Below are 13,588 nucleotides of genomic sequence, written 5' to 3'. Positions count from 1 at the left end.
TTCAATAAACACAACATTATTAAGAAACATCACTTTGGTGAACAGAGAAATACATATTTGCCTTGCTCTGTGCCTACTGTGAGTTCAGGAATTGTGTCTTCTAGATGACAAATGATTCAAATTAGTCTGAACATGAAACATGATAGCCTGGATTGATTTAAATAGTAGCAATTTTCAGAGGAATAGTCACTGCCAGCAGGTGCCAGCAGAAGCAGTTTCAGATACAGCAAGGGAGTCAGCCTCTTAGGGGTCTGGGCAGCCCTCCTTTCCGCCTCTCAACTCTGCCTGCCTGGCTGACAAAGGCAATAGTTAGGATGTTTTCTAGACTTTTCCCTTTACTTTGTTTTTGGTTTGGTGTTGGTATTTTTAGACCCAGGGTCTAGCTCTGTCAGCCAGGCTGGAATGCAGTGTTGTGATCATGGCTCACTTCAGCCTCAACCTCCTTGGGCTCAAGTGATCCTCCAGACTCAGCCTCCCCAGTAGCTGAGACTATAGGCAAGTGCCACCACACCTTGCTAATTTTTATTTTTTTGTACAGATGGAGTCTCGCAATGTTGCCCAGGCTGGTCTCAGACTCCTAGGCTCAAGCAATCCTCCTGCCTCAGCTTCCCAAAGTGCTAGGATTATAGGCATGAGCCACCACACCTGGTCTTTTTTATTTTTAATGTGTGGTTATAGTTTAAAGGAAGACTCATGTACACACTTGTCACAGTTAATTTTATGTGTCAACTTGGCTGGGCCACAGTACCAGATATATGGTCAAACATCATTCTAGATATGTCTGTGAAGGTTTTTTTTTTTAGATGAGATTAACATTTACATCAGAAGACTTTTAGAAAGTAGATTATCCTCCATAATGTGGGTGGGCCTCATCCAACCAGCTAAAGGCCTTAATAAGCAAAGACTGATCTCCCCCTCCCCGTATCCCCACCCTCCACCACCACTCCCTGCAAAAGGGAGAATCCTGCTGGCAGACTGCCTTCTAATTGGAACTGCCACATCAACCCTGGGTCTCCAGCCTGCTGGTCTACTCTGCAGACTTTAGATTTAATAGCCCCACAGTCTTGTGAGCTAACCTAAAAATAAATATTTCTCTCTTTCTTTTCCTATACTCACACATACACACATGCACACATTCACACACATCCTGTTGTTTCTGTTTCTCTGGAGAACCCTAATACACCACCACTGAGTTTACGAAATGGTAGAACATTGGCCAGGCACGGTGGCTCACTCCTGTAATCCTAGCACTTTGGGAGGCCAAGGCAGGCAGATCACAAGGTCTAGAGATCGAGACCATCCTGGCCAACATGGTGAAACCCCATCTCGATGAAAAATACAAAAATAAGCTGGGCGTGGTGGCACGCACCTGTAGTCCCAGCTACTCAGGAGGCTGAGGCAGCAGAATTGCTTGAACCTGGGAGGCGGAGGTTGCAGTGAGCCGAGATTGCACCACTGTACTCCAGCCTGGTGACAGATCAAGACTCTGTCTCAAAAAAAACAAAACAAAAAACAAAACAAAAAAAAAACAAAAAACAAAAAAGAAAGAAATGGTAGAACATCATCAGCACCTTTGAAGTTCAACTGCGTGCCCCTCCATGGCACACAGGAGATCAGTACGACTTCCATATGGCCATACTGACTTTCTATTGTGATATTTCCATGAATGAACATCCTGATAATGGAAATACTTGATCAGCAAAATCACTCAAAAAGGAGATTTGACACTTCACCCAGTAGATGGCAGGGATGTCACTACATTCAGCATGGAAACTTGAGCTAGACTTTTTATAAGGCAACTAAATGAATGTAGTAATGTCACTTCTTATTGTCATTTGAGTGCTGTTTCATCTGTCAGACCACAAATACATCAGCTAGTACAGCCTATTCAGGTCAGGGATCTTCTGAAGAGCTCAGGACCCACCGACTGACCCCATTCCTGCAGACCAGTAACATTCCTGCAAGAATACGACCTAAATTGTTGGACGGAGCTCTGTTCCTTCTAATTTTTCTTTTTGTAATAGGGAAGACTTGGCCTTGAACAAACTCTTGAATACATCCCATCCTTTTCACACTCACTGCCAGTTTCTTGTTTCAGGCCTTCGTTTCATTTCTCTCACACTACAGTGCCAACACTACACATTATTTTAAATTACTTTGTTACAGCCCTGGTCTGACCACAACTCCCCTTCTTGAAAACCTTCACAGTGGAGCCTTAATTTTTGTACTTTCCTTCTCTACGATATTCTTGCCACGTAAATATTTTTAAAATTCCCAGATAGGCCATATACTCTAACATCTTTGTGTTTTTCTTCTTATTTCTTGCTGTGTTATATTTAGCCAAAGGCTTTTCCTCTATTTCTCCATCAGGATATTCTCGCTCATATTTTAAGGCCCGCTGAAATGACAAATCCTATATAAAACTTCTGCTAACCCCTCTGAAACTTCACTTTGAACTTTGAAATCATTAGTTTCTCTTTTGAAATTTTTGCAAGATTCTGTTAAAGAGTAAAATATTTCAAAAAATGTAGCTAAATGTGAAACAAGTAAAGAAAAAATGTATTGCTATATAACAGCCTTTTAGCAGCAATACTATTAGGGGATCAAAGTGCCCGACTAGACTTATACTTAAAGGAATATCATGCTTCATAACTGTTGATTCCAAGTGGCCAATTATCAGATACTAAGGCATTTCTGAAAATAAAATAAAAGCCTTACCACCCAGACACACACATACTCTTTACCATCCCTATCAGGGTCAGATTTAGGGAATGTTAGCAATCAATTATTCTGGAGGTAAGCAATACCCAGAACAATTTAAAAATTTCTGTCTCCCAGTTGTTCCACCCCAAACCTTGGAATTATCCCTGCTTCCTTTCTTTCTCTTATAACTCACACACACAGTTTACAAACAAATTAGCTGTACCTTCAAAATATCTCCAGAAGCTGACCACCACCCTCACAGTTACAATTCTAACCTAGGCCAAAATCACCTCTCCCCGGGATTGTTAAAATCACCTCTTGACTGGTCTCCCAGCATCAACCGTGCTCCCTACAGTTTATTGGCAACAAAAAAACTAGAGGGATCCTGTTGGAACATAGGCCAGATGGTATCAGTTCTCTACTCAAAACCTACCTATTTGCAATATACATAGGGTAACATCCAAAGTCTTCCATGACTTTATGTCTCTGATGTCACCTTTACTACTTCCCACTGCCAACTCACGTTGTTCTCCCATCACAGTGCCCTGGGCATGCCAGTGCTTTACTGCCTTTCCAGCATAGGTAGCACACCCTTGCCTCAACGCACTGCATGTTCTCTTTCCCTGAAATGCTCCATCCCCAGACACTCTTATGGCTCTCTCACTCACCTACTTCAGATCTTTGCTTAAATGTCACATTCTTGGTAAGATCTTCCCCAAATCCAAAGCTAGCCCTCTCCCCTACTCTGGCACTCTCTCTCCTCCTCACCTTGCAGTGCTCTTCATGGCATACATTGCCGTTTGTTATATTAAATATTTTACAGTCATCCAATGAGGGGCAGGGCTTTTTGTTTGTTTTGAATATTCCCTGCACCCGAAATGGTGCCTGCCACATATTCAGTGCTCTATTAGTATTTGTTCAATGAATAAGTGAATGAATAAGATATACAAAGTTCTGGGTACAGAGGAGTTGAAACTGAAGACTTAATTCACTTTGGTCTAACTTCTTCTAGTGATTGTAGAATTCATTTTTAATCCACATGTTTCAAATTCTTTCTGCCTTCTAAGGTCACTTTATCCCTCAAAATTCAAATAAAATAGCTAGAACTTCCTCCTGATTACAAGATTCACAGAGGACGGAGGGGTTGATCATTTTCTGGCCTGAATTTGTGCTTCCTGTGAATTTTTTTTTTTTTTTTTTTTTTTTTTTTGGAGACGGAGTCTTGCTCTGTCGCCCAGGCTAGAGTGCAATGTCACGATCTCGGCTCACTGCAAACTGCAACCTCCGCCTCCCACGTTCAAGCAATTCTCCTGCCTCAGCTCCCAAGCAGTTGGGATTATAGGTGCCCGCCACCAGGCACAGCTAATTTTTTTGTATTTTTAGTAGAGACAGGGTTTTGCCATGTTGGCCAGACTGGTTTCGAACTCCTGACCTCAAGTGATCTGCTTGCTTCAGCCTCTCACAGTGCTAGGATTACAGGTGTGAGCTACCATGCCCGACCTTCCCGTGAATTTTTAATCCCAGTTGGTCATATAGCCTCCAAGTTTGCCATCTTTTCTCTGGTCTCTTCCTCCCAGGCAGACATTCCTCCCTAACTTTCCCAGTGGTCAGAACAGACTTCATTACAGGTTGGAGGATAATACAGCACAGAGATTTTAGTACTTTTTCATGTGCTAGCACTCACGAAAAATGATGATACCTGTACAGCCTAAGGAAGTAAACTAACTGATCTCTATTGAGCGTGGTATAAAATTTCATTGTGTTTTCCTTATATTACAGAATTGTTAAAAATTAAAATTCAAAGTATTGAGAAAAATATTAAACTTTGAGTTCATATACAATATCCTCATAAAACATTTAAAAATTCTTATTATCTTTTGCTTGCTTCAGTGAACATTTTTTCTTATATATTTTCTAATTGAGATATAACTTATGTACCATAAAACTCACCCCTTTTAAGTGGTTCAATTTCAGAACATTTTCATCACTCTAAATAGAAACCCTGTACCCTTTTGCAGTCATGCTCCGTTCCTCTCTTCCCTCAGCTCCTGGCAACTACTACTCTGCTTTCTATGGTTTTATCCATTCTGGGCATTTCATAGGAATGGAATCAAACAATATGTAGACTTTTGTGTCTAGCTTCTTTTTGGGTTCACATTTATGTGAGCTTTTGTGCTTTAAATGGCTAGTTATAATTTTTGATATTTTATAATGATTCATTCAAATTCTTGATAATTACTATCAATGAGAATTTATGTTCACTCAAATATGTGACAAAAGCTTATAAATGACTTTTACAATCATACCAGATTTTGCAATAATTGCCATTATACTTAAAGATGCTAATAGTCCTTTCTTTTTTTAGTTGAACCACATAAAGCTGTCATTTTATGTCAAAACTGGTTGAATATTGGCAGTCACAGTATTCCAACTAATATTTTACTGAGTAATGTAACACTGGAATTTCTTGTGATAATGTGAATGGATTTTGAATCCAGTTCAGTTTTTCATGCCAAGCTTTAATTTGCAGAACATACTGTGAAAATAAAGAATAAAGGCATGTGAAAATTAAGACAGCTACAAAGGACCTAGGGTGTTTAAAGCTGTGCTGGCCCAGTCTCCTTGCCGACCCCACCGAACATTCTCTCGGCCACTTGCTGTGCTCTTTGAGAGCCTGGAACACAGGCTTCTTCATCAGATCCATGGGTTTCTTATCCATGGTGGGCTCCAGACACCCCAGGTCCCATGCAGCTGTCGCAGAGGCTGGTAGCGTTATCTTGCAGTGTACCCAGAGCCTGTTGCCTGAGCTCTGATTTGTGAGGAACACAGCACCACAGAAAGATAAAATAGCTTAAAAGCAAAACTTTTAAGATATTACTTTCTGAAAGTAACTTAGCCAATACCTATTCAGGGAATTGGTCATGGGTCTTCTTCCACATTTGGTGCAAGATTACATATCATTCCTTAGAAGCTGTATTCCATCTTATCTCTACATAGAACTATCTCCTATCCTTTCACCTCTCCAAAGTTTCCAAACTCCTGCCTTCTCTGCTCACTAGGGGAAATACACATTAACCAGAGAAATGTATACTTCTTTTTCTCAACTACATCTATTCAGAAAAAAGCTCTGGTACCTATCTTTGTCTAAATAAGAAACTAATTATTTTTCCTAGACTAAAGGGCCATCATTTCATATAAGGAATTGTGCTACTGTCCTATTACCAGTGTTCTTGATATTACAAACAGAATTAATAAATGGTTGATGGACTTATCTAGAACTCCGGGGCCAGCCTGGGTTTCTGCTAATCTGGAGTTTCCCTTTCTGATATCCTGTGTAATCACTGCATGTCAAAGCTTTTTACAAGGTTAAAAACCAATTTGTTCTCCTATGGATGAAAGGGACTCACCTGATATAAAGGGAAAGAAATGTATTTCCTCTTAAAAAAAATGCACACATAAAATCAAGATCTATGTTTACATCTAGTAATAATAATACAGATATTCTTGTTTCTAGAAATATATAATTTCTACTGTCAACAAGGAAGTTATAGTCATAGCATGGTTTTACCCTATCCCAACAAAAATAATTTACTATTCACTTCCCTAATTTATTGAAAGCTGTGCTGCTTAGCCCACAGTAGAGAACTGCATTAAGAATTTGTGTTCTCAAGCCAGCTCTTTCACCTGTTGTCTTGCCATCTTGGATAAGTTGTTCTAACTCTTTGTGCCTCAGATTTCTCATCTCTAAATGAAGAATGACCTCATAGGGATGATAAGAGGAATACATGAAGTCATAGCTGTAAACTTCTTAGTACAGTGTCTAACAGAAATGGTTCACTAGCACTCAATGAATATTAAGGAAAGAAAAAAGAGACATAAAATCCTGTGATTATGTTGTTAAAATCAGGGCTCATCTACAAGGGACAAGTTTAATTGCCTGCAGCATTGATCTCCTCCTCCTCCTCCTCTTCCTCTTCCTCCTCCTCTTCTTCTTCCTCCTCTTCCTCTTCTTCTTCTTCTTCCTCTTCCTCTTCTCCTTCTCCTTCTTCTTTGCCAAAAGTTAGTCAGAAAACTGATGGTGGGAAATGTCCTAATCTGTGCTTGAGTCATAGTAAGTACAAAGAAAAAGCTGTGGCTGATTACGAATCATAAGAAATCAGCCTGTGTGCCACTTTAGGAAATGTGAAATATTTTGAGGTAAACAAAAGTAAATCATGTTGCTTTACACGTTACATGTTAAAGTAGTAGCCCGAAATAATGCATATGTCTCTCTTTGACATATAACTGTATAACAAATACAATAGGTTCTAGGAAGAACCCTGTTTATTTTGATAACTGTTTGTCTTCTGCTGCCATACTAATCCTTGAGTATGTTTAAGAAAGGGAAAAATAGAAGTTAGTGAATTGATAATTATTATTAATTAAGCACCTATTATGTGTTTTACACAGTGATAAGCACTTCAGCTACCTAACTTCATATAGTCTTAACAACGCAAAGGGAGATATTATTAGATCCATTTTTACCTATAGAGCTTAGTGTTGGTACCCAAGATCACATATCTAAAAATTTGCAGAGCCAAGATTTAAAACCAGGTCAAACCGAGTCATTGGCCTACTGTACCACATATTTCCCACTGACAATTAATTTTGAAGTATTGAGAGTTACTAGTGTTGAGAGTCCAAATAATTTTCTAGCTGGAAAAGATGAAGTCCCTTCACTTCTATATTATATAGTTGAAATATTGGTTTTATTTAAAAAAACTTCCTGAGAAGCGTAAAAAAGAACACGTTTCTGAAATTACAAGAAAGTAAATATATTTTAAATTAAAAAAGACCATATAGATTTAAAGTAGCTAATGTCTTAAATTAAGAATCATATTTTATCTTTTTCAAAATAGGAATCAGTCTGAGGAGAAAATTGGATATTACAGAAGCATTGAAAAAAGAAAACACCAAACACAACAAAACCTAATAAATTAACAGAAACCCATCTTAATAGTGGTTATTCCAATGACCTTCATGGCATTTATGAGTATCGATTTTTAAACATTTTATTAGAAATATTTAAATTATTAAAATGATACAGACACAAATTTCATTCAAATGACAGACACAAATAGAAAGCTAGTAATCTCCCCTCACTATCCTTCCCTGAGTGAACAATTTGGAGGTATATCTTCACATGTTTTTATATTTATATTAAAATAAACAAATATATAAAGAATATGTATGAGGCTAAGTTGTATTACGTAATGTTTTCCATTATTCTACTGCTATGCTCTTTAGACTTAAATATAATATAGATTTTCTTCTAAGACAATAATTCAAATCTTAGCCAGTGATTTTCCACCCTTGTGCACATTAGAATTTCTAGAGGAGTTTCAAAAACAGACATTGCCAGAGCGCCACCCCCAGAGATTCGGGTTTAATTGGCCTGGGTGGGGCCTTGGCATCAAGCTCCCCAGTTCACTGTGATGTGTAGCTAGTTAGAACCACTGATTTAAGCAATCCAAACAGGCTGCAAATGCCAGCTACATGCCTGAATTGTGCTGGTATGCACGTTCCCAGGAAGGCCCTCTGCTGAGGTAACAACACCAGTGCTTGATTGGGAGAGTTCAGGGAGGACCTGCTACAGTTTTAAGTTTCCTCTATAAGGTTGACTCTCAGATAGGAAATGTGTTTCATCTTAAAGGATGTTAGAGACAGTCATATGACTGCAAAAAATGCTACTAGGGCCAGGAATTTCAGAGGCCACGTAAATGACAATGTGCTGTACTAGGCTGGGTTAATTCTGAGGGTTGAGTTTGACTAAGCTCTAGAGATTTGTCCTTACCTGCAGATGGAGGCTTCCCTAATGGAGCATCACAGGAAGCCACACCCAGAACTTGTTTCTCCTGGTCTGGCAGAAGCACGTTCTCAGTGGGTGCAGAAACTTGTTTGGCTTCTCTTGATCTGAGAGAATTTTCAAGTCGACCAACCAGCTCCCTGCGTCTGTACTGGTGAGCTCTTTACTGATAGTCAAACATTTGCATGCTCATTTAGTTTTCTTCACTCTTGTTGCACATCAGAGAAACACTTGAGAGAATGGAATAGAGAAGAACAATATAGGAGAGTTATGCAGAGTTTGGCCCCACTTTTTATATTTGTTTCAGTGGGATAAAACAGGCAGCCAGGATTGTTAGGTTTTGTTCTGAGTTATTGGTTCGGCCTTCACTAAATGATTTTTCCTCTTTCCAAATCAGTTAGACATTTTGAGGAACCAGACAGGTTGTTGAAGCTTATTTAGAAGTTAAAACAAAAAAAGTTGTGAGTTTTAAGCAAACGGACTTGGCAGGTGTATGGACAAAGCCACATTATCCTGAGTAAGGGAATGAAAGGGCAAAGTGTGAGGAAAACGACCAAATCAGAATTGTAATATTTTTTCACATTTCTTTTCTAGTCATAAAAACAGTAACATTATATATTATTTATGTATTTGGTGGTAGGGTCTCACTCTGTCGCCCAGGCTGGAACGCCGGGGCGCGACATTTTTAGATTTGATCTCTTTTACCCTCCAAAAAATAATTGTCCAGTGTTCCACGTTTAGCTAAAGCAGTGAATTGTTAGAATTGCAGCAAAACAATGAACCAAACCGTCAACCGCGAGCAACCTGTACTTGGGAGGTGAAAGTCAGAGGTGAGATTGCAAGGGCTCTGGGTCACTGGGGCATCTGCTCTGAGCAGAAGGGCAGCTCTGTGAAACAGCTGGAGCTGGGAGCCCGGCGTTGCCAGGCCCTGCCCCTGCTACGTCACGGAGGGCTGGACGGCGGGCGATTGGCGGTGCACTGCAGCTCAGGCTGCTCTGCAGCTTGGCGGAGAGGGGAGGAGGAGCGGAGCGAGAAGTAGGTTGCTAGCTCAGCACAGGCTCCTGCGCCGGCTTCGGGGCTGAGTTTGGGAGATGTCTGAGAAGTGAATTTTTTTCCCCCCCGAAGGCAAATGGCTGGCGTGGAAGCACAACCCGCTTTCACTCTTCGGATTTGTGCTTAGCTCTTTTCTTGCACCTTGAGACTCGTGACCAACATGCTGTGATGTGTGCCGAGGGAGGAATTGGTAAGAATGAGACGGCGAATCCCTCTGACTGTCCCAGCCTTCTGCTTCACCGCCCACCAGCTTTTCCTTTCTGTTTCTCTCTCCTGTTTCTCCCCGCTCCACTTCCCTAGTCGTGTTTAGATTTGATGCCATGGTTCAAAACTACAGTTCTGGGCTGTTACTGAACTTTAAAAAAAAAAAAAAAAAAAAGGTAGAACGATTACACCATTTTCAATCATTTGATTGTTAAAAGGGAATTTAAAAATCTTTTAAATGCTGGATTTTGTAAAAAGGTAAACGATGCACACGCGGGCGCACACGGGCACTCACACGGATTCTCTCTCACACACACACCTTTGTACACGAGGGCGCACACGGGCACGCAAACACGCATTCATACACACACACACACACACACACACACACACACCCACACACCCCTTTGTCATCCCATTGTGAAATCAGCAGTTTAAAGAAATTTTGGCTATCTGCCTCAAAGGTGATGAAAAGGGAAAGTGTTGAAGATTTAGCCCAGCAGATTTATTCTTAAGGCTGATTCCCTAAGGTTGATTCCTTAGGAAGAAAAAGGTGTTTGTATTGGAGCTTTCTCAGAAATAGTTTTCAAAGGAGTGCTACAAAGAAGCCTCCATGCTTCCCCCAAAATACTAACTTTAAAGAACCTAGTTATTATTCGGGGCACCCTTTATTTTACATTATAAAACATGTAGTTTTAATTTACCACGTACAGCAGAGAGACATCAGTTGGTTAGGGAATGGATGGTTATTTTGGTGTCTGGGACCCTGTGCCGTTAGAAAGAATATGTTTTAACTGCTCTTATCATGCTAGCTCAGGTTTTAAAACTGTGATCTGAATAAGACCAAAGTTTCTTCTTGCGTTCTTTTCATGCTGGTTCTAAGCAGGGAGAAAAACAAGTCTGTATGGACAAAGCAAACCTCTAACTCAAAATCAACCTTGAAAGATGCATCAACAAGGACAGGGCTCCTCATCCACCAATATTTTTTGTATCAGCCTTTAAATCAGCTAGGTCACACTTCTGTGAAGAATAGCATCATCAAAAACCCTTATTAACTTGTGAAGAGCAAAAATCTTTGCAACGGAGTAGTTCATTCAGTGCCCGCAGCAAGAGCCTCCCACTTCGATCCACCTCAAAAAGTAATAACTGCTTCTTCTGGACTGTTTTCTATTCTCACTACAAATACATATCATATACCTACATTGAGATAGTTTATTTTTTATCAAAATGAAGTCATTTTATATATTTGGAAAAATAACTTAGAAACATTTTGAAGTTTTAGGGAGTTTAAAAAATAACGTTTAATTTGCATGCTAATTTAACGTTCATTAAATTGCATGAAAAAGAAGGAAAATCTAAGCACTCTAAACTATAATGTGGGGAATGTTTGACCCTGGCTTAGCAAAACCTGAATACTTTTCATACTTAATGATTAAATGGAATTGAATAGGTCCGGGCGCCGAGGCTCATGCCTGTAATCCCAGCACTTTGGGAGGCTGAGGCGGGCTTATCACCTGAGGTCAGGAGTTTGAGACCAGTCTGACCAACATGGAGAAACCCCATCTCTACTAAAAATATAAAATCAGCTGGGCGTGGTGCTGCATGCCTGTAATCCCAGCTACTCGGGAGGCTGAGGCAGGAGAATCGCTTGAACCCGGGAGGTGGAGGTTGCAGTGAGCTGAGATCGCGCGGTTGCACTCCAGTCTGGGCAACAAGAGCGAAACTCTGTCTCCCCGTCCCCAGAAAAAAATAGGATACCATTTATTTTGCTATTGTCAGTAAAATGAAGGAAAATGCTCAAATATGATTATAATTTATCATAGTACAGAGGTGACTCACCTGTCAGACAATTGTACTTCCTATAATTGACTTTTTAAATTAAGGGTTTAAAAAAATACACATATTCAAGCCTTCATTACATGTTTTCTTTATTGTCTCATATATTTGGAAGTAGTTCTACTGAGGAAGAATCAAAGAAAATGCTACAAGTAAGATTGTTTGAGAATTCTCACAGAACAATGCCTTGATAAATATAAATGTAATAGTGCTTGAAGAAAAGGAGAATTGATTTATCAACTGTAGGAACAAATATATGTGTGCTGGATGCTATCACTATTCTTGGTCAGTTATTCCTTCCCTATTTTCTGAGATAAATTTATTTCATTTCAGAAATCATTTTAGCCGTAGAAACAATACTTTTTTTTATAGCTTTGCAGAATAAGGACTAATAGTGATGCTAGTTTTGTAAAAGAGTTGTGACCTTAATGGAATTTTTTAATGCTACTCGATAAAAGGTATATCAATACAACTATTTGAGACAATTACATGGTCGTATGTATTAAAACCTGTGAATGTTGGGCCAGGCACAGCGGCTCGTGCTTGTAATCCTAGCACTTTGGGAGGCTGAGGCAGAAAGATCCCTTGAGCTCAGGGGTTCAATACCTGCCTGGTCCCGTTTTGCTTTCATCTCTACAAAATAAAACAAAACCTCTGAATGTTCACAGCCTTTGACTAAGTAATTTTGGGTCTAAGTGATTTTTTGGGTCTAAAAACATAGCCTAAGGAAATAATATGAATCGCATATGAAGATGTATAAATATGTTTATTACAATCTTATCTGTAATATGAAAAAATGGAAACAAAGCCCCAATAACACAATATTTAAATAAATTAGTGTAGTTTTAATCTATACTGATAAAACTCAGTTACAAAAGTTTTTTTTTTTAATTTAATGACTTGGAAAATATACTTGCAATGTATTCCATAAAAAAGTGAAATTTAATATATTATCTTATGTGTAAAATATAATTTTGAAATAAATACATAAAATTTAATTAATTTAATCAAAAAATTTATTAAGCTATTACTCTAAGACAGTGTCCTAAATTAACAAGGATTGAAAAAGATTAATGCAGTTCCTGTTTGCATATGAGTTTCTTTTGCATCAATGGGCATATCCATTAAAATATCATATTTCCCCCACCCCCCAAAAAATGTTTTCCTAGGTGGTAGAGTTATAGCTTGATTTTCTTTTTTATACTTTTTCTAATATTCCAAAATCTTTTAAAGCAACTGTTATTTTTATAACCACAAAATACCACTTTCAAAAATATCACCAAGAAATATAATAAGCAAAAAAAAAAAAAAAAGATAAATGGTAAGCTCTGTATTTTACATGCTCCCTTTAAAAAGATACTATAAAAAGCAGTGTGAGATTGCTATGGTCTAAATGTTTGTTCCCTCCCTTTCCAAGTTCATATGTTGATTCCCAATCCCCAGTGTGATGGTAGTAGGAGGTACAGCCTTGGAATGTGGTTAGATTATGAGAAAGGATTCCTCATGAATGGAATTAGTGCCCTCATAAAAGAGGCCACAAAGAGCTGCCTTGCCTCTTCCACCATGGGAGGATGCAGTGAGAAGGTGCCACCTATGAGTCAGAAAGTGAGCTCTCACCAGGCACAATATCTGCTGGCATCTTGATGTTGGACTTCCCAGCCTCTAGAACTTTAGGAAACAACTTTCTGTTGGTTACAAATCACCTAGTTTATGGTAATTTGTTATAGCAACCCAAATGGACTAAGGCAGAGATAGATTAATACTGCTATACAAATGAACCCCAATGAGAAATAGATATAAATGGGCAATTCAAAAAAAATTTAATTATCTAAGGTTGGGGTAGGGGGGATGTTAACCTCCCAATAATCAAAGAAATCCAACATGGCAATAAATTACCACATTTTCACACATCACATTAACAAATGTGGACAACAAATCAAAATGTAT

General features: G+C 38.9%; 1 protein-coding gene across 3 annotated transcripts in view; it reads left to right on the top strand.

Moving 5' to 3' along the window:
- Positions 1-9,539: 9,539 nt before the first annotated feature.
- Positions 9,540-13,588, top strand: part of ATP10D (ATPase phospholipid transporting 10D (putative)) — a 110,108-nt gene continuing 106,059 nt past the window's right edge. For 2 of the 3 annotated variants that reach the window (XM_073012422.1, XM_073012423.1), the window contains exon 1: positions 9,540-9,791. The gene's annotated coding sequence lies outside the window, so the exon portion shown is untranslated. The remainder of the gene's footprint in view (positions 9,792-13,588) is intronic. The other variant, XM_008017477.3, reaches the window with a different exon arrangement.

Source organism: Chlorocebus sabaeus, chromosome 27 (genome assembly GCF_047675955.1).
Source record: "Chlorocebus sabaeus isolate Y175 chromosome 27, mChlSab1.0.hap1, whole genome shotgun sequence".
NCBI lineage: Eukaryota > Metazoa > Chordata > Mammalia > Primates > Cercopithecidae > Chlorocebus > Chlorocebus sabaeus.
The sequence above is the reverse complement of the archived record's forward strand: the minus strand, read 5'-3'. Positions and strand labels throughout refer to the sequence as shown.